General features: G+C 36.9%; 1 pseudogene; it reads right to left on the reverse strand.

The window, feature by feature from the left end:
• Positions 1 to 4,963: 4,963 nt before the first annotated feature.
• LOC113113610 (AF4/FMR2 family member 2-like) lies at positions 4,964 to 26,701 on the reverse strand (annotated as a pseudogene).
• Positions 26,702 to 27,035: the final 334 nt, after the last annotated feature.

The following is a 27,035-nucleotide window of genomic DNA, read 5'->3' on the forward strand; positions in this document are numbered from 1 at the left end:
TATTATAAAATAAACATACAATTGGCAAAAAAAAAAAAAAAAAAAAAAAGAAGAATAAAAAAATTGCTGGACTTGTGCAACACATTGTAAATACAAAGCTAACCAGGCAGGAAGGGTTTTGATACATAACGCATTTTAAAATGAATTCGTACAACTATACAATGTATAAATTCAAAGCACTGCAGGTTACCTGCTCTGTACAAAAAAAGGAACGAAACAAAAATCTAAATTCTACAGCATGCCAGAACATTGAAATCTTCTGTCATTGCAAGTAATGTGTACAACTTTGCCAACAGCCAGTTCCTTTGTAAGATAAAGGTCCTTTTCTTGAAGTAGAAATCCCGCTCTGTCTTGACGTCAAACCAACATACTTTTAGGCAATAGGTAGCATTGAGGCATTTCTATAAAGCGCAAGTTTCACAGAACTGCTTTCTGAAAGGTTTAAATATGTCTACAACATATAACAATACTGACGTCTTTGAAATCGAGTATTAATTAAACGCAACTTTGATTATGAAAGAGTCATGCTGCATCAAAACTCGTAAGAAACTTGTTTTTCTTTGCCATTAGGTTTTTTTTTTTCTCCACATAAATCAGTTTGCATATTTTATCAAAATGAAACCTTGAAACTTTCCTTAAATAACAGTATGATGGCTGCATTTCTGAAACCACTAGGAAAGGAAATGCTATAATTTTCCGTAAGGCTCAATAGACATGACCTGCTCTTTGGAACATTTCTCCAATTTCAGTTTTAGATTTTGCCAGTAGTGACCCAGACATGCTTTGGCAGATACATCTTTCTATGCCACCAATATACTCAAATACATTGCCTTTCATTTGGTTACTTCAATGGCTTCTAAATATCCACCCAAAGTAAGTATTGCCTTGTTGTGTAAATACCTATCTTCTGTGAGAAAACCCATTAGAGTTCCCAATTTGTACACTCTGATTCAATAAGATTCTCCAGTTGATGATTCACCTGAAAAATGTAGAACATAGCAAAAATGACATGAAAGCAATGAGAGATGTTGCATGTCTTGATCGATTCAAAGCTGTGGATGGGTTTCAGGGTCAAAATGCAACACCTTGATGTAATTACAATCTCAAGAAGACAATTCATGGTGCAAAACCTTATACTGTACAGAGAAAGACAAACGGACAGAACAAGACTGTAAATAACTGTTCTTTGATTCTCTACAGTTTACATTAGTATAACAAGGCATTTGCAATAAGGTATTTAAAAAAGAAAACTCTGATGAAGTTAGAAACTGACTTTGTAATGCGTTCGTTTAAATACAATGACATTTTACGGTCCATAGGCAATAAATAAGAATCAGTAAACTTGGGTTATATCAAAATACTCATACGTCTTAATCAGAGAAGTGCTAAAGTTTAATATAAATCAAGGCTTTTCAATGTATTTTGTTTATAATCGCCATCGTCAGTCCTTTAAACGTACCATGGTAGATGCCACCTGTTAATCAGCGTGGGAATTGGAAGATCTTTAACTGATGACATGATGTGTTATTTTATGGTAGCGAAGAGCTATTTACAAGTTTAAATTTGCAGAGCAAATAGAAAGCCTCCAGCTGAGCCTGCTTTAATTGGAGATTGTTCTTCCTGATAGGCTTTTTCAACGTTGTAGAGCTCATTCAGAGGCACAAAGAATCAAAGCGATCTCATGATACCTCAGAAAGATGTGGAGTAATTGCTATGAGAATGGTTCGGCAGCAAATGTAAATGCTAAATGATAAAATCAAATAGCATAGTTGTGTTTGTGGGCATTTTTTTTTTAACTGATAGAGTCAATAAGGTTCTCAGATAGATTCAAATGTTTGTTTCAAATTAGTATAATGCAATGAGGTCCTAAAATAAATGAAATATTACCAAGGTCAATATAAGCAACATCATATATATTAAATCCATTTGACAAAGGATATTATGTGTCTTGAGATTATTTTTGTGGCACTTTTAAGGACAACCTTGCTGGTTTAGGCTCTATACCGTACATTTGGCCAATGAATGTGATTTCTGATTGCAACAAAACTGTATGTATAGATATTCAGACCATTATTCATCATGATTCATTGTAGTATATATTCTAGAATACATGATTACAATAAATATTGATTTGCCCTGGGTTTGGTCAATATTTGTTCAATGCCCTTATTTAATTTTTTTTAAACAAATAATAATAAAGAGATATTTGTATAATTATAATTTAATATTCAAATAAGAAGTGCATTATGTATCTGTAAACTGTCATATCGGTAATGTTTCCACCTACTATTAATCAAACTCAAAAGAAATACAAACTCCTTGAAACGTGTGTAAATTTTTTGCATTATTACATTGTAATAACTAATTTGTAACAATGTAATAAAACAATTTTTATTTTTTTATTTTTATCAAGCCTGAACAGGTACTAGCAGAGTATTGGACCAAATGTATTTCCCCTCTTGCTTTATTCCCAATTGAGGAAGAGCATATAAATTGAGCAAAAAGCTCCAGAAAGAATACAACTGTTGTTACCATTGCAAGACAAACTGGGGGCATTAGAGGTGCATCTAATAAGCAGAGCAGGTTGTTTACTTCACTGCTAGAATGAGTCAGTGCTGCTGGTTTCTGATGAACTGCCAGAGGCCCATAGATTTCTCTGCCAAACTGGCATAACTCAAACAAGCACAGCAACAGATGTGACAGAAACCACACACATTTTAGAAACCCACTCTATACAAGTAAGAAAACAGCTGGTAATATTGTTAATGGGAAGGTGAATTTCACTATTTGCATAATGATACTTTTGCCTTGCATCAATGGAAGTCCATGAAGTGAATAAAGGCTTCCGTAATTTCTCCGTAATTAATGTTGTTGTAAGATGCTTTGTATACTTTATCCTGAAGTATTGCTATTTGTGTGCTACAGTGAGTATTGCACTATAAACCATTAATGGACAGTATGCATTTCTCGCTACGTTATGTAAAAATTGCCCAGGAAACATCTGCGAAGGAGGTAATGAGAAACGTATATGATGTGATGTACTGTATATTCAGCTGTACAATATGTTAAGAATTCAAATGCACTTAGACGTCATTCACTTTTAAGTCATTTTCTATCATCATCAGAGCAGAAAACGAAAGTCTGAAATGTACTTGAACATTAAAGCGAAAAACAGGTATCACAACTGCCATTTTTACACAGAAAATAAATAAATAATCATGTTATGAAAACAGAAAAATTGGATATACCAATATGGTATGGAAAATCATTCAGATCCATTGTCATCCTTAAATATAGACTCTAATAAATTTCCATTGGATACGCAGGCACTTGAATAATCTTAGTGAAATGTCTATTTCACACATACATGCCGTCTTTCGCTCACATTCTGACATTCACGTGATAGACTGACAGATATATGAAGCTTTACAATACAATGAACACACCCTGCCAATGAAAATCTGCTCCACACACACATGCACACACACACACACACACGCACTCTCAAATACCTACATCTATGAACAGACCAGCAAGAAGGAACAGTTTGTATCTCACTGATAGGTTATCAACAATTCCACATCATATTAAACATTAAATTCATCAGTAAAGAGTTTATGCATGGAAAAATTAACACCTGATTAAAAAAGGTTTGTGATTGGATCACATGACGCAATTATTTAGGCCGCAAAATTCTGACCTTGCTTTTTTGGGGAGTGTCTCTGGAGATAGAAAAATGTAATGTTATAAAGTACAAGCATTAATAAACTCTCTATAGATAACAACTTAATGTTAAATGTTATCAAGCCAGCCCTAAAGATGCTGGATTCAACTGAAAAAAAAAAAAAAAAAAAAAACATTGGACAAAACATTGATTCTTCATAGTGCTCATTAAATACGCTGATGTCTCTCAGTTCTACCTCTACCTCTCTGCATTAACATGCAAGATTGAACAAACACCGAACAGTTAAAGTAGCTGTCATATACAACACAGTCATTATGGTACATATTGGAAAGAAATCTTTAAGATTCTCTGATACCCCTTTCAGAAGATATCAATCTATCATATGTGCATATGTATCAGTTAATTGGACAGGGAGATCTCCCATCAGCCTCTGACGCTGTGAACACAAGACGTGAAGTCTGTCTTTTGGAGCGAAGCCAACGCGCCTATCATCCTGCTCACACTGACGCCAGCTGTCACGGTGCCACAGTAAAAGAGAAAGACGGTGATGTTTGAGAGAATAGATGACAACCATACCCGTCCCTTACAGTCATCCCAAAAGCCTTGACAGATAAGCATGATTTCAAATGGACACGTGTGAATCTGCAGATGGGGTGAATATATGCGTTCGAGATGAATGCAGTGTTAACAGCTCATTTATCTGTACTTTAATTCCTGTGGATCTCAATCTCGCAGGGGTAAGGCTTGAAATATACTCTACGCAAGTACATGAATGGCAGCTATACGGATTGGATCCATGTGCCGTGTTCTGAAAGCAGTCAGAACACAATTCATAATTCAACAGCCAGTGTGTGTATTTTCAGCCACGCCACAAGGGGTGCTATAGCGCCTACCAGGATAAACCAAACATGTCCAGTCATGTTCCAGAGTCTCCCAGCAGAAGGAAAGGAAACTTCTCTCATGGTTTAGCTAAGAACATCAGTTGATGATCATCTAGTAAAGTAAGTATTCAGATGTCAAAATGAGTCAAAATGACATGTCAATTTAAATATTGAGATGAAGGGTTCTTTGTGTGATATTGTTTCCTAATTTATGTTTTTTTTTTTTTTTTTTGGTCAAATATTAATGAGCAGTGAAGCAAATTTATAAATAAATTACTGCTCTTAAAAATTAGCAAGTTAATGCAGGCTATTATTATTATTATTATTATTTTTACGTGACGGTAAAGTTGACTTTAGATCAATTTAATGTGTCCATGAGGAATAAAAGTATATATATATATATATGAAGGATGAAGAATAAAAAAAAAAAAAACTTTTTTCATTATTAAATCAGGATAATTTTTTCACCCTGATATATCAGACTTAATGCTTTAAAATGAACTTTGATTAAAACATGCCCCTTCAAGTATGAATAGCTTTTTTTATCTATTTTGTGAGTAAATTAATATACAAGACCAAAACTTAATGTCACTGACCCACAGACATTTGAAGTAACTCTATCACTGCTTATGTGCCACACACAGTTTCACACTTTACGAATGTTCATGTGAATTTTGCGCTTGTAATATGTTGATCAAACATTCATACTTATCTTAGTGTACTTGCGTAAAGTGTGTTTCTGGCCTCTCCTGCCTTAAAAAGCTAAATAAATTTGCCTGGCCCACATCACAGAGACCACTAGCTGAATTTTTCTTCAACAACATTGTTCACTTGCCCGCTGCTACCATGTTCTTGTAACAGATGCATAAATGTAGCCTCCCGTAGTGCTGCGATGTGATGCAGCAGCGCTCCGTCCTTCCAGGTCCGCCTTCTACGACATCTCAAGACTTTCCTGACGCACTCAACGGGAATCAAGCTGGAACGAGGACATGGCTCCCTCCAGGGAATAACTCACAGTTCTGAGGCTCGCTAGTGGTTAACTGACGACTTCCCTCAGGGTTCCGGAGGGTGGTAGATGGCATAGATGGTGGAGGTAGAGATGAACGGTGGGAGAGAGTGAGAGAGAGTATGACAGAGAGAAAGGAAGAGCACAGTGGAAGAGCCAGCACTATAACAAATTGGCTTCCAGCTGAAGCCAGTGCAGTCCTTGGCGTATGTAGCGCACCAGTTCTGTCATGCTGCTGTGCTGCGTCAACGGTTCCATCACTGAGTCCAGCTCCAGAAAGAACTCTGTCAGAACAGAGAGAGACACACTGAGCCATTGGCAACATGGGGCCAACATTGATTGATTGATTTTTTTTACATATGACTAGAGTAAATTATATATAACAGGTGTTGCTAACCTTTTTGAGATTTAGCGCCATTGTTTATGTGCCATTGACAATAAAAACCAACAATAAAGCAAATGTAACTTGCTGGCAGACTAACTACAACATCTTGACCCGATGACGGCATGCAAAAGTAGTCATGTATTCACAGAAGACAGAGTTGTTTAAAAACAACACATACATTGCAAATCATAAAAAAAGATCATGTTTTGCCAGTGATTGTATTTTAGAGTGGTCTAAAAACGTGGAATATAGACGGAATCCTGCCTTTATTCATGAAAAAAGCTTGCTTTTTTCTGTTTATTTTCTAAATTAAGTATAAAGTATTAAGAATATTTTATATTATTTATTTTTTCTTTTAAATGTTCTAAACTTTTAAAGATTATTCTGAAGACTTTGAGGAATTTGAATTCCAGATAAGAATGCTGTTCAAAAGTTCACATTCTGGGTCCAACTCGATGAATTGTTTTATAAAACAGTCATAACTTAATATTAACTAAATTAACTAAAACCATATTGTATCTGATCAGCAACTTCTCATTAGTGAGTGAATGTGAAAAATAATTTTTTATGTTACTGCTACATTATTTGTTTAATTACAAAATGTATAAATCTTTGACATGCATATTCAGCTCTGATGAAATCCTATTTGAATAAATCATTGTTAGAAAATAAAAACAGTGAAAATAAGAACATACATATACATAATGTGTGTGTAAGTTCTTTTTGTTTTTGCTTTTTGACAATTACATAATTTAACAAAAAGTGTAAAAAGAGTGTTCGGTTTAGTTCATGTGAGGATATGAATGATAATTCTAAAATAAAGATGTCAATAACATGATAGACATGCTATATAATAATTTTTCTCTACTGAACACAGACAAATTAGCAAAAAATAAACCAAAAACAAGCAATCAATCTTTAACAAAATTTTCCTTCGAGGTGAATCTTCTTAAGTTAACTTGAATCAGCCTGAAGATAACGGAGGTAACTGATGACATCACTGCCCCCTACTAGTGACTGCAGCAATTAGCAAATAGATGACAACAGCTGACCACAGAGTCAGAACTGATACTGTCATAATTAGCCAATCCTGCTATCATTATGACAAAAGCTCGTACCCACCATCACCTAACTGCATTCATTTCTAGGAAAGAGATCGAGGAGGGGAAGTTGAGAGAGAGTTTATTACGGCTGATTTCTGAGGCGGGGGAGACCTCGTACAACACGCAGGGTCTCAGAGCGTTTTAATTAGTCTCCTCCAGAGGACGCACAGAGAGAAAGAGAGGAAATGACAAACCACATCAGATCTCGAATGCAATTAGCATAGTGGCTTTTTAATTTCTCTGGTGGGCCGTATCAAACGTTGAGTCACTGATAACGCTGCGAGTGCGAGAGGTGAAATTCTTATATAACGCTGAGATACAAGACAGTGAAGACAAATGAGATTTATCCGCAGGAAAGAGATTTTTGGGGGTATCCGGGAAAAAGTCATTCTTTACTGCAATGATTGTTTCATGATGCAACATAAAAGAGCCCTGAACTAATTTTTGTCTCTCTAATACTGATGTGTGATATCTAAAAATAATACAAACCTCTGACAATAATGTACATATGTGCACTCAATAAATCTGGTGTGGAAACTATTTTCCAAAAAATGTCTAGTAAATCAAAAAAAAGAAAAAAAAAGAAGAAAAAAACTATAATAATAATAATAATAATAATTATTATTATTATTAGGGATGCACCGATATTTTCTTTTTTTTTACTATTTTATGCTAGATACAATACCGATTCGAACAAAAACAACTGATACAGATATTGGTCAATTGCAAAAAGCAGGCCTTAAAAAAAATAAAAATTGAAATTTATCAGTTCCTTTTGGTATTTGAACATTTATGTTCCTGCGTTCCACGGTATTAGGCCATTACCGTTCCAAAACTGAAATTAAACTTTTTATTAGCCTAGAGTGAAGAAAACACAAATTTTAGCGATGACTCATCTGAATACCTCTGATTGGTCATTTCATTCATAACTAAACAGCATTGTGTGTGATTGGTTATAATGCAGAGCTGTAAATGCATCTGTCTCTGGCTCAGCAGCTGATGCTGTGCCGCACTGAACGATCTAATCACACGGTGTGATTGTATTCAAACTCTAATATACAAAATATTATTCTGCTATATTTATTATTATTTTTATTATTTTATTTTGTTTATTTTTTGTCTTTTGCAAGCTGCATTCATAATCCACTTGGCTCAAAAATCTGAGGGGGCACATTAGGAAAGGATTTTAAATGACAAAACACACATATTTGTGAAAACTCACACTGGGGGACCGCTAGAATATGTTAAACTCACCACTGAAAGGGTTAAAGTATTTTTTTTGTTTGCAGCATAGATAAACAAACGCTACTCCCATAAGTGTTTTGAGTGTTTGTGTTCTGAAACTGTACTTTCTTGAAAAAAATGCGTTAAAATGATCTTGCATGTGTTTCAAACTGTAAACTTGTCACTTAATGAATGTAAGACCACAGTAAAAAAAACAAACAAACTATATTTGCTTAGAAATATTTGACCAAATCATTTCAACGTTTGAAAAATTATAATAATTTTGTGAACCATTTTAAAAGTGAAAATAAATTGTTGTATACTTTAAAGCACACACAAAGATTAAAATCTAATTATTTAAAACGTACTATACGTTTACTGTAAATAAATGTACTGGACTAAAGATTTTTTTTATCCTATATATAAATATTTTACTAAATATTCTGGGATCTAAAATTGCTATAAAATCAAAGCCATATATAAAGCCATACATAAATTACTTTTCCAAATTTGAAGTCGATATTATAAAAATGCTGATTCCTTTGAGATTTTTAAGGAGCTGTAACAAAAATAGCCACTGGGTTACACCTAAACTCTATTTAAATGCACTTTCACCAACAGTCTTACAGTAAATGCATACATATGTATTTATCGCTCAGCTATACTCTCTAATTGCAGTCTAAAGAAAAAGAAAAGTGTTTGAAAAACTGTCTAGTGAACAATAAATCCTGAAATGCAACTCGAAAACCATCCTACCTTGACTTTCCTGGGCCAGCTTGTCAGCGGTTTCCCAGTGTTCATAGCTGCGCAGGATGTTGTTGGTGATGTTGACATGACTGGCTGCCATGTGGTGGATGCGTTGGGGAATGGCCACACTTCCAGAGGCGGAGGAAGAGCCCATCATTCCAGTGCTGCTGCTGACTGAACTGACAGGAGATGGACTCAGGGACATGGGAGATGGGGTACCTGTGCTCCTGTTAGGAGAAAGATGAAATACTGACCAATGAGAATTTCAATCCACCGGAAATCCAATCCACCGTATTCCTGCACCATTTCACACTATTTAATGTAAGTGGTGAGTAAGGCACGCAAAGACATTTTGTTTGTAGCTTAATTTCTATTTATGTTATGTTATGCTTAACAGCCTCGCCCACAGTGAAATCTCATTGGCTCAATATCCTGTGCAGACAGCTTTATATAAATCATATACGTCTTGATTGGCTGTAATGACTGCCCTTGTGTAAAAGAAGTACTCTTTAGCATACTTGTAAAATGAGTAGTTATTATGGAAATTATATACATTAAAATATATACTTAAGTGCAAACTGGGTTAAATGCAGAGCACCAGTTCTGAGTATGGGCTGCCATACTTGGCAAATGTCACGACTTTCACTTTTTTTTTTAATAGAAACAGCCGTTGTGCCACAGATGCATTGCAAGCTACTGGTTACTCAGGAAACAGTCCTCATCTTCCATAAAATGCACAGCACACATCTGAATATTTGGGTTGGACTGTTCTGGAAAAGTGTTGAAATACAAGTTAACCACTCATTTCTAGTCGTGTCCTCTTTTGGAAGGGAAAACAAGTAGATTTGCTTTCATAAAACGAAACACACTCGACATGGCAGCAGTGGCAACAGCGAGAATAAAGGTTACACCTTCTTTCTTTGCATGGACATTTGGGCGGCATTATGCAAATCTTCCCACTTAGTGACGTAGAGATGTGGGGGCATGTTAGAATGAACCGTTTTAAGTGAGGATATATCTTGTTGGATTTTAGACTTTAGTCTTTGCAACTTTACATATTTTCTTTATGGACCAAAAGCCTGTAGCACTCCAAAGAGAAATACATATTTTTTTAGTACATCTAATTTCATAATACGATTCTCTTTTAAATATAGTTGTACTGCTGAATATTCTGACAAGCATTTATAGTCAAATAAAATATACTTTAATGTCCTTTCTGTTAAAATTTGCATATAATTTATTTGAAAAGGAATTTGTAATAATGCATTTGCAGTTTAGAAAATAAAAAAAATAAAATAAAATGTATTACCAAATAACACACTACAATAAATCTATAATCGAGCACCTGCTTTAATGCTTTAGTATGTTAATCAACATCAAAATAAGATTACGATAACCTAATTATTTAAAATGTACTTGAATTTTACTGTAAAGAAAATGTCAATGTCATAAAGAAAATGTACTATACTTTTTTAATTTACATGAGGTTAATATTTAAAAAAATATTTTGAAATCTAAAATTGCTATAAAATCAAAGCCATACATCTAAATAAGTTATGTTCCAAATATGAAGTTGAAAAAGTCTAGTTCCTGTGAGATTCCCGTGAGAAAATTAGATTTCGAATGCATTTTTTTCTCTCTGACGTAAATGCATACATTTCTGTCACAACGTTACTTCTATCATGACATAACCACCACACATGGAACATAAAATCTTTAATTTTACATGATTACAACTTTTTAAAAGTTTTTAAAAGTACACTGTGTTAACAAATATAGTCAAGAAAGTGTGAGTGTCAACTAAGTGGCCTTTTCTTTTAATAATATTAGTTTATCTGCATATAGATTTAATTGAAGTACACTTTTTCACAAGCTACTCACATTGCTATGAGATTCTTTATGTTTCTGTAATCAGTATCTCAGTACATTATCAACAGTAGCCTGCAGACAGTATCGTTCCTCCAGACAAATATCGGCAAACATATTCATTGGTCTCTTCAGTGCTTCACCCTAAACGATCTGGTTCAGTGGCCTGTGATCCACTGATAAATGGAAACACACTCAAGCCTCGGCCGGCTAAATTATGCGCCCTGTCAACAGCCGGGCCCATTCGTGGCTGGTTTCAGGGCTCAGCTAAAATAAATAAACTCCCTCTGAGGTGAAAAAAGATTTGTGATGGTAAAGGATGAGGAGGAGGTGGTGGAGGATGGATGTGTTGATCACAGTTACAGCACGTACGGCTGGCTCTTTACTGCTAATGTAGAGGCTGCAGGGGCCGAGCCGGTAAGGCTAATTGCTTTTGACAGGCAGGTTGGCAGCCGAACAGCGGGCCTGGGTAGTGTCCAGATAGAGTCTGGATCAGACACACACACAAAGGCAAACACAGCACCTCTTGCACTGCCTCACCCCATTGGTACTGGGTTGCCATAGAGCTGACATGGAAGCGATGCTGCTTTCCCAGAGTTCATCTCTTCATGTCCTTTCTCTGATGTCAAGTAACCATGACTGGGGTTTCATATCTCGCACTATATTTTTTTCCCCACTTGGCAGCGGGAAGAAGATTCAGGAGGGCTGTTCTTAAGCATGATGGAATCTTTTCACAAGCTGGCAGAAACACAAAAGGGCAAAGAGAGGAAAATGCACGTACTTTCCATTGGCTCCCCACGGCGAAGGTGCTTGGGAACTTTTTGCAGAATTCTGAGGGAGCAAGAATAAAAATCATTTAGAAACACAGCACATAATCGCTAAGTCCAAGCATGCTACGTCTCATGCAAATGCTAATAATCAGAATTAGCTTACAGATTGACAATGTATGCTAATAATGGCATTTGGAAACTATTCTATTCAAACAAATATGAAGATTTCTAGCTCTGTTTCTTAACTGCAATAAACGAAGCAACAGAGGCACGGGGTCGTATACCTTGAAATACTCCATTAGTGAGCGGGAATACTTCATGGCATGATCCTTCTTCAGCTTGAACATTCGCAAGTATAGAAGTGACAAACAACGATTGCTGTAAAAGAGAAAATATTCATTGAGGTCCTATTATGATCTTGCCAAACATATTCAAGGAATACTGAAAGATGCTGAAGGACAATTAGTGCAGCATCATCAAGGCAATGTTTTGGTGTTTTTGCTTTATAATGACGCAGGGATCGATTTTTATTGAAACTTACTTTTTGTTGCATGAATGTTACATTAAAACTGGAAAATATTTATCATGCTTTCAACACAAAACAGCCCTGCGCTGATTGGACCAGAAGAGCCGGGAGAGGTGGATTTTTGCAAATCAATTAACAGGTAGAAGTGCGCTGAGCCATAACGATCTTTTATTTTGAAAAAAAAAAAAAAAAAAGGGCCGCATTCTCTGTGTTACATCTTGGTCACGTGAAGGTCACAGTTTTTATGCCAGTCGTGTCATTTTATCTTGTTGTATTTATCCGTCACACAATGTTCTTCCGCCAGACGCGAGCGCCAAAAGTTACCGACTGCAGCTTTAAAGTCTATAAATACTTGGTTACGTGTTCAGATAAACAAAACAAAACAAACAACAACAACAAAAATTCCTGTGATGCATGTATATCCGCTATAGGATACTATTATAGTCAATATAAGCAAATAGTGTCAAAAATCTGTTTCTAAATTCTAATAGCCTAATTCACAGAGCCAGTAGTGTCTATGGCAAGGACGTCAAGTCAAGTCAAATCAAGTAATCTTTATTCATGTAGCGCTTTTAACAATACAGATTGTGTCAAAGCAACTGTATAGCATTAATTAGGAAAATATTGATGTCATGACATCAACAGTATCTTGTTGACAACAACAGTATTATGATAACCAGCAGTGTGCATCAATATGAGCACTGAGGGAAAAGCAGCCAGTATCATGGGGTGGCTGACCTTTCAGCAGTATGCCTGCGAGACACCAGATGCTTGGGACATATGCAGAGCCCCATGAAACCAAAACTAGTTTTCTCACATTTCTCACGCATCCAGACTACTGAAGTCCCATCAATATAAAACCAAAGGTGTCTGTCCCTCCGAAAGCAGGTCAGAGGCTTTTATGGGATCTTGTAGATGCATCTTTATTTGAGCATGAAATGTTTCCTGACGTCACAGGTCAAAATCCACAGGTTATATTGGCCTAATATCTGAAGCCCGAGAGTAAACATGTTTTTACAGCTCTCTTAAATGCATATATTATCGCCTCAATGGTATTATGTCCTCGACCCAGGTTTATAAATCATAAACGCAGCAGCCTTTGAAAATCCCTTTCGGCTGCTAGATGGCTTTCATTAACAAGCTGGAGAGACTGGCAGCTGAATTCCAATCTGCACTGATGACTGTCATCCCGCTATAAGCGCAAAACTAACCTTGACATTCAAAATAAACAAGCCGCCGCCGTGTGACAGGCAGGCAGAGCACGGGCGGCTTTTATCTGGGCGAGAATATGTTTCTGCCGTCACCATGTGGAAATCTTTCATTATCCTCTAATAGCTTAATGAAATACAGGAATAATGATCCACTCTAAGCTGATTAAGCGCTTTAGCAGTGTTTTAAAGCTTCCTTCCAGATACGGATGATTGTCGTCGAGCGATGGCTGAGAGGAGATTTAACTGGCTGCTAGTGCAAAGCGCTGGATTTAACTTCTGATGGTACACGGGGAACGGCACTGCAGTGTTAATACCACCTCTGACGCCCTTTGGAAGGCCCTAAAGCGTACGTCACTTCTTCAAAACAGCTACATCTGGTGGGTTACCAACGAAACTCACATTTTGACCTCTATGTATGTTGAGTGTGACTTTTTCAGGGAACAGAATTGCACTAGCTTGATGTCCCGAGACTATAGGATACAGTCCATATGGTGGGTCATTCTGGCTATGTAGAGGGTGTTTACGCAACAACGCTTTTAACTAAATACGGTAGGGCTGCACGAGTAATCGACATGTTTAATCACGATTGTCATGCGCATTTAGTCAGTAAAGCCGGTTCTGTGATTAGCAGTAAATCTCCATCACCTGGTTTCAGGTAGAGCAGCATTTACTACGCAGAGCACTAACTCTCTGACAAGCTATGCTAAATCTCGTTTAACCATATTCTAAGCAGCTACAAAGGCTATGTCGTGTAGCATTTCAATATTAATATACTTTATTATTATAAAAATAATAATAAGAAGAACTCAGATAAACCATATATTGCCATAGTTGTGTGTTTATAAGTCACGTTAAATCAGTGAAAGCAGTTAAATCTTCTGTTTATTCAGTTGCAGTGGTAGGCATTTCCTGGATTTCTTCTTTGGGGCATATTTGGATTTTCAGCACGAGAGCGTCCTCTGGCCTTCGGAAGGAGATTTACTGCTGATCACAGAACTGTGCTTCACTGAAAGTTATGCATAAGAAATGCTACTTGTGCATAATTGCGATTCATTGTCTTTGCGATTTAATTTCAATTAATTGTGCGGCCCTAAAATACGGTAAACATTTTCATGTTTTTTTGTGTGTGTGTGTGTTTATTTACATGACCACAGCATTTTCAGGACATGAAAATGTTAACTTTTAAAAACAGGTTTCAAAGTGCAGTAAAAAAAAAAAAAAACACTGTTAACTCTGGATCTGTGTGAACAGGGAACATTTTGAACACATTGTCGTGTATGCGAATCTTTTCAAAAACGCGATGGAAAAACGTTACCCTTTTTTTAGTGCATTGTTGTCCTGAAATGTACTCTCAGTCAGGAAGGGTTCATCTAACCGACATTTAAAGTGACTTTTAAAGAAGCATGAGTCATCTTTTTCTGTGACATTTAGGCGTGGGCAATCTAATATAACCTGCATAACTGCAAAGTGGAATGTAGAATTATCCTCAAGGACACAATGTTTACTTGCTAATGTTTGATTCTATGAGTCTTGCAAACATTGTAAAATCGAGTAGCTCTTCATTGTAGAAGCCTTGAAACAAAACTTTATTTTCTGTCCAGCTGGTTAAAACATGGTTAAAATGTGCATCCAGATTTCTAATAAGTGTAATCAGCGTAACTTTATTATTATTATTATTATTATTATTATTATTATTATTATTATTATTATTGTTCTCTGTGTCCAACATTCTGGTCACAACAGCTAAATATTATCAAGTACACCACAGTTCAAAAGTTTGGTGACAATAATTCTACAGTAATATATTTTTAATGTGATTTATTCCAGTGATGCAAAGCTGAATTTTCTGAATCATTACTCCAGTCTTCAGTGTCACATGATCCTTCAGAAAAAATTCTAATATGCTGCTCAAGATTTGTATTTTATTTTTTTATTGTCAATTGTGAAAAACGTTGTGTTGCTTAATATTTTTGTGGAAACGTGGTGTGGTGATTTTGTATAAAAAAAAAAATACAAATACAAATAATAATAATTATAAGAACAGAATTAACTCGAAATAGTATTCTTTTGTAACATAACTATTCATTCAAAAATAAATAAATCAATAAATAACATTTTAATCATTCAAGCACATGAAAGCACACTTACCACAGCACAGCGAGCTTCTTCTCAGCTATTGTGGCGGAATGACTGGTAAAGTTCTTTAATCTCATTGCGTACCTTCAATAACAAAAGTACAAGAGTTACACAAATATGATAAAACTACTGACATATTTCAGTTAGCAAAGGATCTTAGAATACACTGATGAACTTTGAGGACCGTCTAGTTTCATTGCCTCTGATGTCAATAAAACGAGGACTGCACCAACTGTATGTAGGTTATCATCTTTTATTTTTGAATCATGAAGATGGCACTGACCTGATGAGCTCAACGGTTTCTGAATACATTGTGTATGGTGACTTGGCCTCTAACGGGTCCCGTTCCATGGCATTGCCACATTCGATAAACGAGAGCGCCCCGTCTGCGTAATTCACAGCTTTTCCGAACTTGTCCATCTGTGGGGCAAAAGCAAAAAAAATAAAAATAAACACACACACACACACACGTTTGTTTTTGTAAAAAGTGGGGACATCCCATAGGCGTAATAGTTTTTATACTGTACAAACTGTATATTCTATCGCCCTTCACCAACCCTACACCTAACCCTAACCCTCACAGGAAACTTTGTGCATTTTTACTTTTTTTAAAAAAAAACCTCATTCTGTATGATTTATAAGAGTTTTGAAAAATGGGGACATGGGTTATGTCCTCATAAGTCACCCTCTCCTTGTAATACCTGTGTCATACCCATGTCATTATACAGAGTTGTGTCCTGATATGTCACAAAAACATGCACCCCCGCCCCCCCCCACACACACAGAAAAAAAACAAGTATTGAGTAAATTTTCGAAGCGCGTAAAGTCATGTAGAAAAACAGATCTCATCGGAGGAGGACATAAAGCCATTAGGCTGAGGTAAGAAGATGAGTCAGAAGATGTAATGCAAGAGTGAGGCAATGTGCAGATTTACGGCCGACTTCATGGCAAGTTTATGAATCAGAACAGTTTATTTTATGTGGTTTAGTTGTTCAAAGTGCTTTTCTCTATATTTAGGGATAACATTTTTCATCCTGACTTATCGGTATGTGCTCATAAAGGCTAACTTGAACTCTCATGTCTAATTTTTCAAACACAAACCAATCAATAGCACTAAACAACATTACGACTGCCTCCAAGAACCCAACTGCATCCAGCTCCGCAGACAAGCACAAACAATGAGAGCATATCTCATCTTCGTTTTCAAGGGAGCCCTTTAATACGAGGCACGTGGACGCCCGGGATTCATTACATGCCTGCAACTACGCTCATAACACTTGCAGCCAATTCCCCTTACTTTGTATTCATGACTAGGCCTATACATCCTCATCGCGATTTATGACAGAGAGTATGTAACTTTCGATAATGGACAATGTCTCCAGAGATAATTGCCTGGGTCCAATTATTGAGGGTCTGGGGGTCTGTTTTGTAAATCTCTAACAAAGCTCCTGCTTTATGGATGCTAAGGGCAGACACAAGGGCTTTCACTCACCTACATTGGAAAGTCTTCAATTATAAAAGGTCTGCCGAGAGAGCTTTTCCTCAGCTTGCTAATGGCTCTCTGTAGTGGACGGGTTATGTGTCCGTGTAGTTAAGAGCAGTGCGGCAGGAATTTTTCATCTACTCTTGCTGAGTGTTAACTTCCCATCGGAAAGAAAAATCACTTAAGATTGCACTATTATCACTGTTTCTCCAAGGCTGCACTGAGATTGGATGAGAACTGATGGAGTCTCTGGCTTGGCAGATTTTTCTGCTTCGTAAAAGACGTCATCATTTCACATGTCTCCACTAGAGTTTCAGAAAGATCTCACTGTTTATAATAATAAAGGTGCCAAGATACCCAAATCAGGGTTCCCACACCTTCTGATCAATGAATTATTAAGATTTTATCAGCTATCCAAATTCCTTTTAGAATGCTTTATACAGATCACATCGACAAAGACCAATTTTAGCAGAACAAAGCTAGAAAAACCTATATTCACTATAGAAATTAAAATTTTTAATCATTATTTTTTATATAGATTATTGTTATTATTATTATTATTATTATTATTATTATTATATTCTAACAACAAAACAACAATACTACTACTACTAATAATACTGCTGCTGCTACAGTACTCATTTATTATTATTATTATTATTATTATTATTATTATTATTATTATTGTTATTATTATTAGAGGTAGCAATAGTAGTAGTATTTTCCCTGTGACTTTTCAGGCCAGGGAATAGCAATATTAAAATTTCCTGATATTCCAAGGTTTCCTTTAATCATGGAAATTAAATTCTGATATCAAATGGCAGAATAAAAACTATTACCAATGAGAGTTATCAGATTAATTTATGAGTTATAATGTTATTTTCTAGTTTATACCATATTCGGTCAAACTGTTTCTGCTTAGAAAGTTATTTAATTAAATAATTAATTTGATTAATTAAAACAAAATATACATAAGACTCTAAAACCACTTTTTCTTTCTGTATTTCATTCCATGCAGTGTCATTTTATTAGTAATTTAGATACTATTATAGTTTTTAAAATATGTTGAATTATTTTCCAGTTTCAATTTAAGTTTAGATGGTTTTAGTATTTCTGTATTTTTATTATTTTTTTATGTTGATTTTGGTAACACTTTATAATGTTGTAAGTCATTTATACATGATTAGTTAATGATGAACTAATCATTTATATGCACTCATAAAGTACTGTATATGTAAATATTTGTGTCTATGTTTTGTAGATTAAGTTATAAACAATATAAAAGTAAGTATCTTCAGTTTCAGTAAACTATAATAACAGTTGTAAACTTTTATAAAAAATTATATATATATATATATAAATATGACGAATTCAGATGCAAAAGCCTCTAAACGCCATCTGAAATTTTCATCTAAAATTGGGATTTTTATCAGGCTCCTTTATTTATGTTCAGTTATTTCACTTTAATAGTCTGGCAAAGGACCTGCAGATTGGCATTAAAGTAAAATGACTCAACCTAAGCATAGTAGCTTGATAAAAATCCTAATTTTAGATGCAAATTTCATGCAAACTCTTCATATATTTTTGTATATGTTTTGGCATATAGACATGTCATGAATAGACTTACCAAAGCATCTGCCTTGTGCTTCAACTTCTTGGCCTCCTGCATGTAGTAATCTGCATTGTGAACACTGTAATGATAGAAAGTGTGATTAAGTTCTGTTTGTTTTACACACACATTCCACTGTGTGCATTAACATGAACCTGAAATATGTTGAGCTGCTATACGACTGAAAGATTTCCAGACTCAGTCAGTCATTATCCACAGCAATCTGGTGTTACTGTTACATACGTGTTATTAAATGTGAGTTTAGGTCTCCTGGGCTCCATGTGCTCTGTGGACAGGGCTGAAGTGTTTGACCAGAGGTTTGGCTCCGACTGACCATTGCTGTGAAAACCGCCGGAAGGCTTGCTGTGACTGTCTTCTTCCTGGAACAGCGAGAGAACATTAAAACGATAATTAGCCTTGAACAGCTTGAATAATACATAAACTATCCATTTACTCTCAGTCTGTTCTGCATCTACTCAGTGTTTTCATTTTTAGGACCATTTAGCTAGATTGATTTTGGACGATCGGCACATGGGAGCCATTCTCTTGTCTTCAAGGCTATTTTGAAACCTTTCCAAGAAGGTAATTAGTTTAGCAAAAACACAGGAAATGTGGTGAAGGCCTCAAGGAAAGCCTCAGGCCTCAGACTAGCTGTCTGTCCGTGACTTACAGCGCTGGTCTTGGAATGGGAGAAGGATTTGCTCTCTCCTTTGCGGTGTTTGTGTGATGAGGACGATGATGAAGAGGTGGAGGCAGGTATTGTGCGGGTGGAGGGGAGGGGGTTTGGGACGGTGGAGGTGTTTCCGTCCTGACTGAGGGAGCTGCATTCGCTGGTTCTCCGCGGGCGGCCCACAGGCTCATCGGACAGCGGCGACAGCAGAGGCGGCAACAGCTTATCCTCCCGCTTGCGGGGTTGCTTCTTTAAAGAACTTGGCAGAAAAATCAAATAAAATAGAAAACATGTCAAAGGTCTCCGACTGTACACTTGCAAGACACTTCAAGACTTATTGTAGGCCAATACATTTGTGGTGTTTACAACATTTCTTAATACAAAGACATTCAAAGTCATATTTGGTGGTGGTTTAAAACACTACTGAGGGATATGGGGGGAAAAAGTGTCTTTATGCAAACACAGTCTGATATACCTTATGTGAATGTAAACTGGTGGGACTATATATTGTACATGTGCCAAAATACTAGATCTGTGCTTTAGGCCTTGATGTGGAAAAGTAGATTAAGACCTCATTTTTATGAGCAGGGGAAATAAATCACATGGACAGTTTGTTGCTAGAACAACTGAGATAATGATTAGATGCTTTGGGCTTAACCTGAAATTTTTTTTAAAAAATTAATATATATATATATATATATATATATATATATATATTTTTTTTTTTTTTTTTTTTTTGCTAAATGTATTTCATATTGAAGATATAGTGAAACAAATAAATAAATATATCTTGCAATTGTATAGCAACGTGCATCAAGCATCAGAATATGTATATATGTGTATATATATATATATATATATATATATATATATATATATATATATATATATATATATATAATTTCTTTTTGCATTTCTTTAAAATTTCAATAATGCAAAATGCAGTTTCAAGTAGGACATAATTATGGTATACATTTATCTGTCTTTTTAGTCAGAGTTTAGAATCAGAGATGAAGAAGTGGACAAAACAACTTCTCTGATCTGCAAGATCTGATTCTGTCCATTACTGTGTTTCCTGGACTCTCTGAAAGAAACTCTCTCAGCACATACTAAACCCTAATTAAAGAGTAAGGCTTCTTTCTGCAATCAAAGGAGCTACCACTGACATCCAGTGTATTATTTTACACAGGGTGTAATTTTGTTGAAAATATGATGCTATATTCTGCTCTCTCTTTTATTGTTCTCACCCCTCAGGGCAGTAGGGTCATTTTAGATCAAATGGTTTTGGTTCCTTTTATTCCTTTTCTAGAACAACATAGGAGAGGCACAAGATCATATACAGATGAGAGAGGGAGGTGGTGGCACCTCCATGTTGGCTAAATTCATTTACATAAACGCTTACCAGTCTAAACTTAGCCTAAGTGCTAAATAAAGAAGCTCCCCTGAGACATAATGTCCTAGACAGCAGCATATATTTTTTGCCTTTGGTTTATTAGGATGAAAATACGCCATAAAACAAGAGTCTCATCAGTTAACAACACTAAATAAAAAGCCTTCTTTACTTTTCTAATTCAATTAAAAGGGTGAACGCAGTGAACAAGCTGATTTAAAACACACTGAGCAGGTGATAACAGTAAATAGCCCGAGGTGCTAAACACTTCCAGTAATAGTTGTTAACGGTGGCTAATAATTTAATGTAGCGCTGCTGATCGTATCGTAAGATTCGCTGGCGTTAGTCGTGTCGCAGTGCGGTGGGCACTCAGGCGGACAGGACAAGCATATGACCCCTGTCACGTGTGTGTCTTTGATGGGCTCTAGCCTGGCCTGACTCTAATTGAATATCTAAAATTAGCAGTAGCCGTTGTGCTGGTGTCAGTGTTAAATTACTGTAATGCAGTGGGACAAAGCAGGCAGGCGGCTCCAAAAGGGTGACCTGCTGCTCCTCTTGCGTATCCCAGCATTCTCCCAGAGGACATAACACAGGGTGAGCTACTAAGCTGAGATGGCAAATCTCTAGTGTTTTCATGCATACGTGGCAAAAACTTCAGGGGACACTGGTAGCATATGTTAAAGAAAAGTGAAGCATCGTGGGATCTCTATATGAAGGTTTTCAGTGGAGTTACTGAACAAAATCCAACAAGAATCTTTATTTTCTATTAAAATCAGAATCAAAATGGCTAGTCATTAGTCATGCTCCTAAGACAAGTGTGTGATAATGTAGGCAACAAGCCATGAGTCAGTACTGAAAACTCACTCTTTTGTGCTGGAGACCTTGTGGTTGTGTATGGGCGAGATACAAGGAGGAAGCAGAAGTGCGTCTTTGTCCATCCGAAGCTTTTTGCCTCCACTCATCACATCACAGTGCTCAGACTGCAGAGAGATGGAAGTTAATTAACATGAATTTAACGTTATTTAGCTTAACAGGCTAAATGACCACTTAGACACTTTCTTCTACTTTAAGGAAAACAAAAAAACATATTTTATAGTCCAAGAATCAGTTTCCCCTTACACCAGTAACAGGATAGCACTGAAATCTTAAATTGTACTTTACACACGAACACATTAGGAATAGAGAATTTTACACTACCTGGCAAAAAAAAAAAGTTGCAGTTTGGATTTAAATTAAATTAAAATTCAATTTATGCATTTAGCAGACTTACAGTGCATTCAGGCTATCAATTTTTACCTATCATGTGTTCCCGGGGAATCAAACCCCTAACATTATAACATTATACATAAATTGGTCACCACTCTTAAAATGCTGGGCTGACCAACCAACATTTCTTGCTTAAAATTAATTCCGAAAAATAGACTGGAAATTAACATTAAATAACTTGTTCAATAAATACTGATGCCTCTGGTAATTTAGCGTTCATTTTAATCCAGCCAAAGAACAATTTATAAATAATAGCTGAGTTAAATAAAACTACCCACAAGGTTGGGTTAAACATTTAACACAATCGCTAGGTCCATATTTGATCCAGCATTTTTAGAGTGCATGGTATTCTGAGCTTAACCTCATTTAAAGTCTTTAGGGTGTGCTGGGGTGAAATGACTCTCCTAATGCAATACTAGATCTGGGCCAAAAACTAAACTCATGATGGAAATAAATGCTGTGATGTTGCATAATGTTGTCGAAACACTGCCACTACAAATGCACAATATAATCAAAGCTAAAGGTGGTCCAGTGAAAAGTTAGAGCAGAGGTCTTCAACCCTGTTCCTGGGGACCCACTGTCCTGCAAATTTTATTTCTAACCTGTTCCCAATGAGCATTTTCAAGCAATCTTGAGGAGCTTGCTTAGCTGCTTCAGTTGTGTTTGATTACGGTTCTAGATAAACTCTGCAGAACAGTGAGTTCCCAGGAACAGGGTTGAAGACATCTCTATTAGAGTGTGCAACATTGTATACTGAGGTCTTAACGGCCCTGGTTTTCACATATGGTAGACTTCGTATGAACCAAACCCAGTTCAGTTAAAGTGAACAAGAAAGAGAACTGGCTGCAAGTGACCTTAATGCTTCAAGTGTTGACGTTGTAAGTGGACTTTAATGGGACTTTTTTTAATCACTAACAAACCTCTTGAGGTTTCAGTTTCATTTATGCATCTTTGGATCATTTGCAAGTGGTATTTCATGAGCTGTCACCAATTGTACCCATAGGTGTTAAGAGTTTAATATGTTCCTGTAGACAAGAAGGGTCTATGATTTACATTATGACATTGGATGAGTATTATTTTATAAAAACAATAAAAACCTTTGGCCATTGAATATCTGGGTTGCTAATTAATTGTACAATTCAAACTTGTCAAGGGGCGATACTTCAGCTATCAAGGTTATGTCCTTCAACAAGGCACTCCAAAGAAATTCTTCCATGGAAGAAGTAAATGTCGCTTAAAGGACCTGCTAAATGACTACTTGCTTAAAATAATAATTACATGATTATTTTGCAATTGCAGCCCTTGATTTTATAATTATAGTGCATGGAAAGAGAGTGAGAACATTGAACACTTGCCTTGTGTTTCCTCTTGGATTTGCTAGGGTTCTTTTCTGCAGGGATAGAGGCAGGTGACCTGTTGCCGTCTTGTGCTTGACACTGATCTCCCGACACTCTACCTTTGTTGAGGGAGGCTCCGGGGGGTCTGCCCTGGGATCCGTGATAGGAAGCTGAGTTCAATCTTAACCCAAAGGGACTTGATGTCCTCAAAATCTCTTAGTGGTGACAATAGTTCATTTTGCACAATAGGGATGGGAGAAAAGAAGGGCTCTTCCAGGAGATCCGAGGCACCTGGATCAGGAATAGAGGTGCTGCTTGTGCTGGTAAGGCTGCTAACACTCAGGATATTGCTATTGCAATCCTTGGATTTTAGGTTTAAGGTGTTGGGACCGGGACAGGGAAGCTGAACCTTGGGTGAGCTCTTCAGGATCCGAATGACACTCGGATGAAGAAGACTCTGTCTCGATGAACTCCTTAGACTTGGGGATGATCTTGTTTGGTCCTCTGTGCTTCTTTTTATCCTGGACCGGTGTAATATTCGTTGGTGCAGCGTTTGTTGTGGTTGTCCGAGGTTCCTTTCTTGGAAGCCGTCTTGACCCCAGGGCCCTTGCCTCTAGGTTTTGGCAGTTCTAAAGGCGGGGGCTCTTTCTCTTTTGGGGTAGAACTTGAGTTTCCTGGTCTTGGCCAGTTGTGCTCCTCGCCGCTGGAAGATCGCTCCACCTTTTTGGGCTGCTTCTTTCCAGTGCTTCTCCTGGGGGGAGCAAGCTCCACCGAGGCTGGTGATTTTACCCTTGGTGCTTTTGCTGTCCGGAGCCTTCTGACCAGTCTTGGGTTTGGCTTTCTCTCGGATAGGACTGAGCAATGTTCTCTCCTTGGGGTCTGCTGGTGCCAGTGCTGTGGTGACTTGCTCTTGCTTGAGCTCTGGTTGTCTGAGGCTTGGCCTTTATCAGGTTGAGAGATGTTAAGCCCATGACTGTCTGACTGGGTGCTAATTAGTGCTTTATTGTGAGGATTAACTTTGTTTAGCCACTTATCTAGTTGCCACTTGTTTGTTGATGGAGGCTCAGGCTGGTGGAAAGAGACAAAGCAAATTGATGGCACAAAGTTTAAGAAATATTGACAACTCTGTCTCAGCATCTTATTTGATCAATCACACAATGAGATGAAAACCAGATCATTTGTTGTTGCACGTGACAATTTTACATGCATTAAGTGGGTCTATACATTGTAAATTGATGCATGTGTAAAATAACATGTAAACCCAATTTCTAATGATGCATATCGGTACAGATTTCATCTGTCTCCGGTGCTGATTCATGAGAAGCTTGAAGATTTCGTCATTTGACTTTCACAGACCAATGAAACTGGCACCATGATGAAAAGGCCATTAAGAGAGGAAGTCATAAAAATCCCTGGATAACGGAGGAAATGTTGTGAGTACTGTCCTGATGACTGCTCACAGCCCTCGCTGTGGAGATGTTTTCATCAGCTATATTATCTCATGCCAATTGTTGTGTACCATTATGTTTCCAGACATATGTAAATCTTTCCCACGAACCCATAAACACTGTCTTGAATGCTCTAAATGATAGAAATCATTCAGAAAAAGGAAGCTATGGAAATGAGTGGACATCTCTATTAACCATTAAACTCACGGGGTAAGAAATTAAATTCAGTGCACTTTCCAATCAGACCTGATGGTACGTTTGAGACAAAAGGCAATCTCCTATGCCATTTCACATTCAAAAGCCACATTCTCCATCTCTCAAGAGAGACATTTCCGGCAATACGAGCTACCAAATCACCAGCAAAGATGATGAATTGAGCATGTCTAAATTGGACAGGCCTCCCAATATTTAGCCACTGAAGCATCAAGGCTTTGCGTCGCTGCTTGAAAGAGAAACATCTTTCTTGCCAGACCAGAGCTCTTGCAGTGCTGAGATATGGATTCCCATTGGCCATCCCTGGCAAAGAGCAAAGCTATACACACAGAGGGGGCCGATGAGAACCAGGAGATGTTTACTACTTGTGTAATGCTCTTAGGGAGCCCGGGCAGGCTACTGCAGGACAACTTTAAAGCTGCCAAATTAATCCTTTGTGGAGATCCTTTCAAAAGTCCTACCCCTAACCCATGCTGGGAAAACTCAGAGGGAGAATGAGGCCTCAGTCTCTCTGTGCCTTTAGCTAAAGGAGAAAATAGACTTAGAAATAGACTCAGATTTATCTCGGTTCTTTAGAAATTTCTGGTAATGGGCTCAGCAATAATCATCTAAGGGAAAATAATTGCATAAACTGGTATTCATTTACCTCATGGCCCAGAGTTCAGAAGGTGAGCAAAAAACAAAACAAAAACAACAAAAAAAATACTAAATAACACTAAACAGAAAGGCTTAGGAAATAGCCAAACCTGTCAAAAATGTCTGGGCCATGCCTCATTTAATAAATAAATAAAAAAATAAAAAACATATTTTGCTTTAGGTAAATGATGCCTACTTTTTCTTCATTAACATACATTATGTTCACTAAACAGTTAGACAATTATCTCCCCAAAATTCAGTAATAGTAAATAATAATCACAGTGATAATAATGTGTTTATTTTTATTATTATTAAATGCAAAAATGCCAACAAAAATTCTATGACTTCCACCACATATGCCATTTACCACAGTATTTGTAGAAACTACAACAATAGACCATTTATATATTTTCTTTTCACACTACAGATAATTTATTTATTTTGCAATACAGCCTCGGCAAAAATGTCCCATGTAAAACAGTTTTACCTGTATAGCTCTATTTGCATTAAGTACTGTTTTAGAGAGAAGTAATCAGTTTCATAGAAAAGTAAAGATGATAAATTGAGCAATTGAACGTTTCTTGATTACCCTTCCAAAATTTTGCCACCTAGGTGTCAGACATATCGTTTTTAAAGCAGCTTAAAGAAATCATGCAAAAAAATAAAAAATAAAATACAAATCAATTAAGCAGTGTGTTAATTAAAAGGGGTGGGGGGGGGTCCTCATATTTTTGGTCTTATCCTGTAGTGTATGGGCTGAACTGAGAAACACCTGTAATAACAGCCATCAGTGAATGGAATGAAGGATCAGTGTGAGGATGTGTTGTGACAGTTTAAGAGGAGTGAAGTGATCAATACCTCTGGTGTGGCAGCGCGGGATGCTCGGTTGCACTCACTGTCACTGGAACTGCTCTCACTGTCCGAGTCGGACTCTGAGCTGCTCTCCGATTCGCTGGAGCTGCCCGAGGCACCGCTGGAGTGACCGGTTGGTTCACTGGTCCGCGGTGTGGTTCCAGGGAGACTGTAGGAAAAAGAACAGAGGAGAACATTCATCAAATGATATGACACACTTCGAAACACACAAACGCGCCATTGACAGCATACATGAAGATACCGGTTGTTTAATTAATGTACACTGGATTTTATTCAATAGCAGGAGAAAACAGACAGAGTTGTAATGGTTTGTGCACACCAAAAGGAAAGCGAATATTCGCATAGCATTACTCACACTAGATTATTCACGGGATGTTTTTCGCATCACGCGAATAATAGCATAATAATGCTCTCCTCGATGAGTTGCCAGGCACAAATTCACATCTATTCACATCTTAGCGTTGACTTTTTATTCAAACTAGTGTTCGAATTTTGCTGTGGACACACCATAAGGCATGGAAGCCCATTTCCATTACAGTACTATTCTGTAGTGAAAACTTTCATAGTATA

This window comes from Carassius auratus, chromosome 14 (genome assembly GCF_003368295.1).
Source record: "Carassius auratus strain Wakin chromosome 14, ASM336829v1, whole genome shotgun sequence".
Classification (NCBI taxonomy): Eukaryota; Metazoa; Chordata; class Actinopteri; order Cypriniformes; family Cyprinidae; genus Carassius; species Carassius auratus.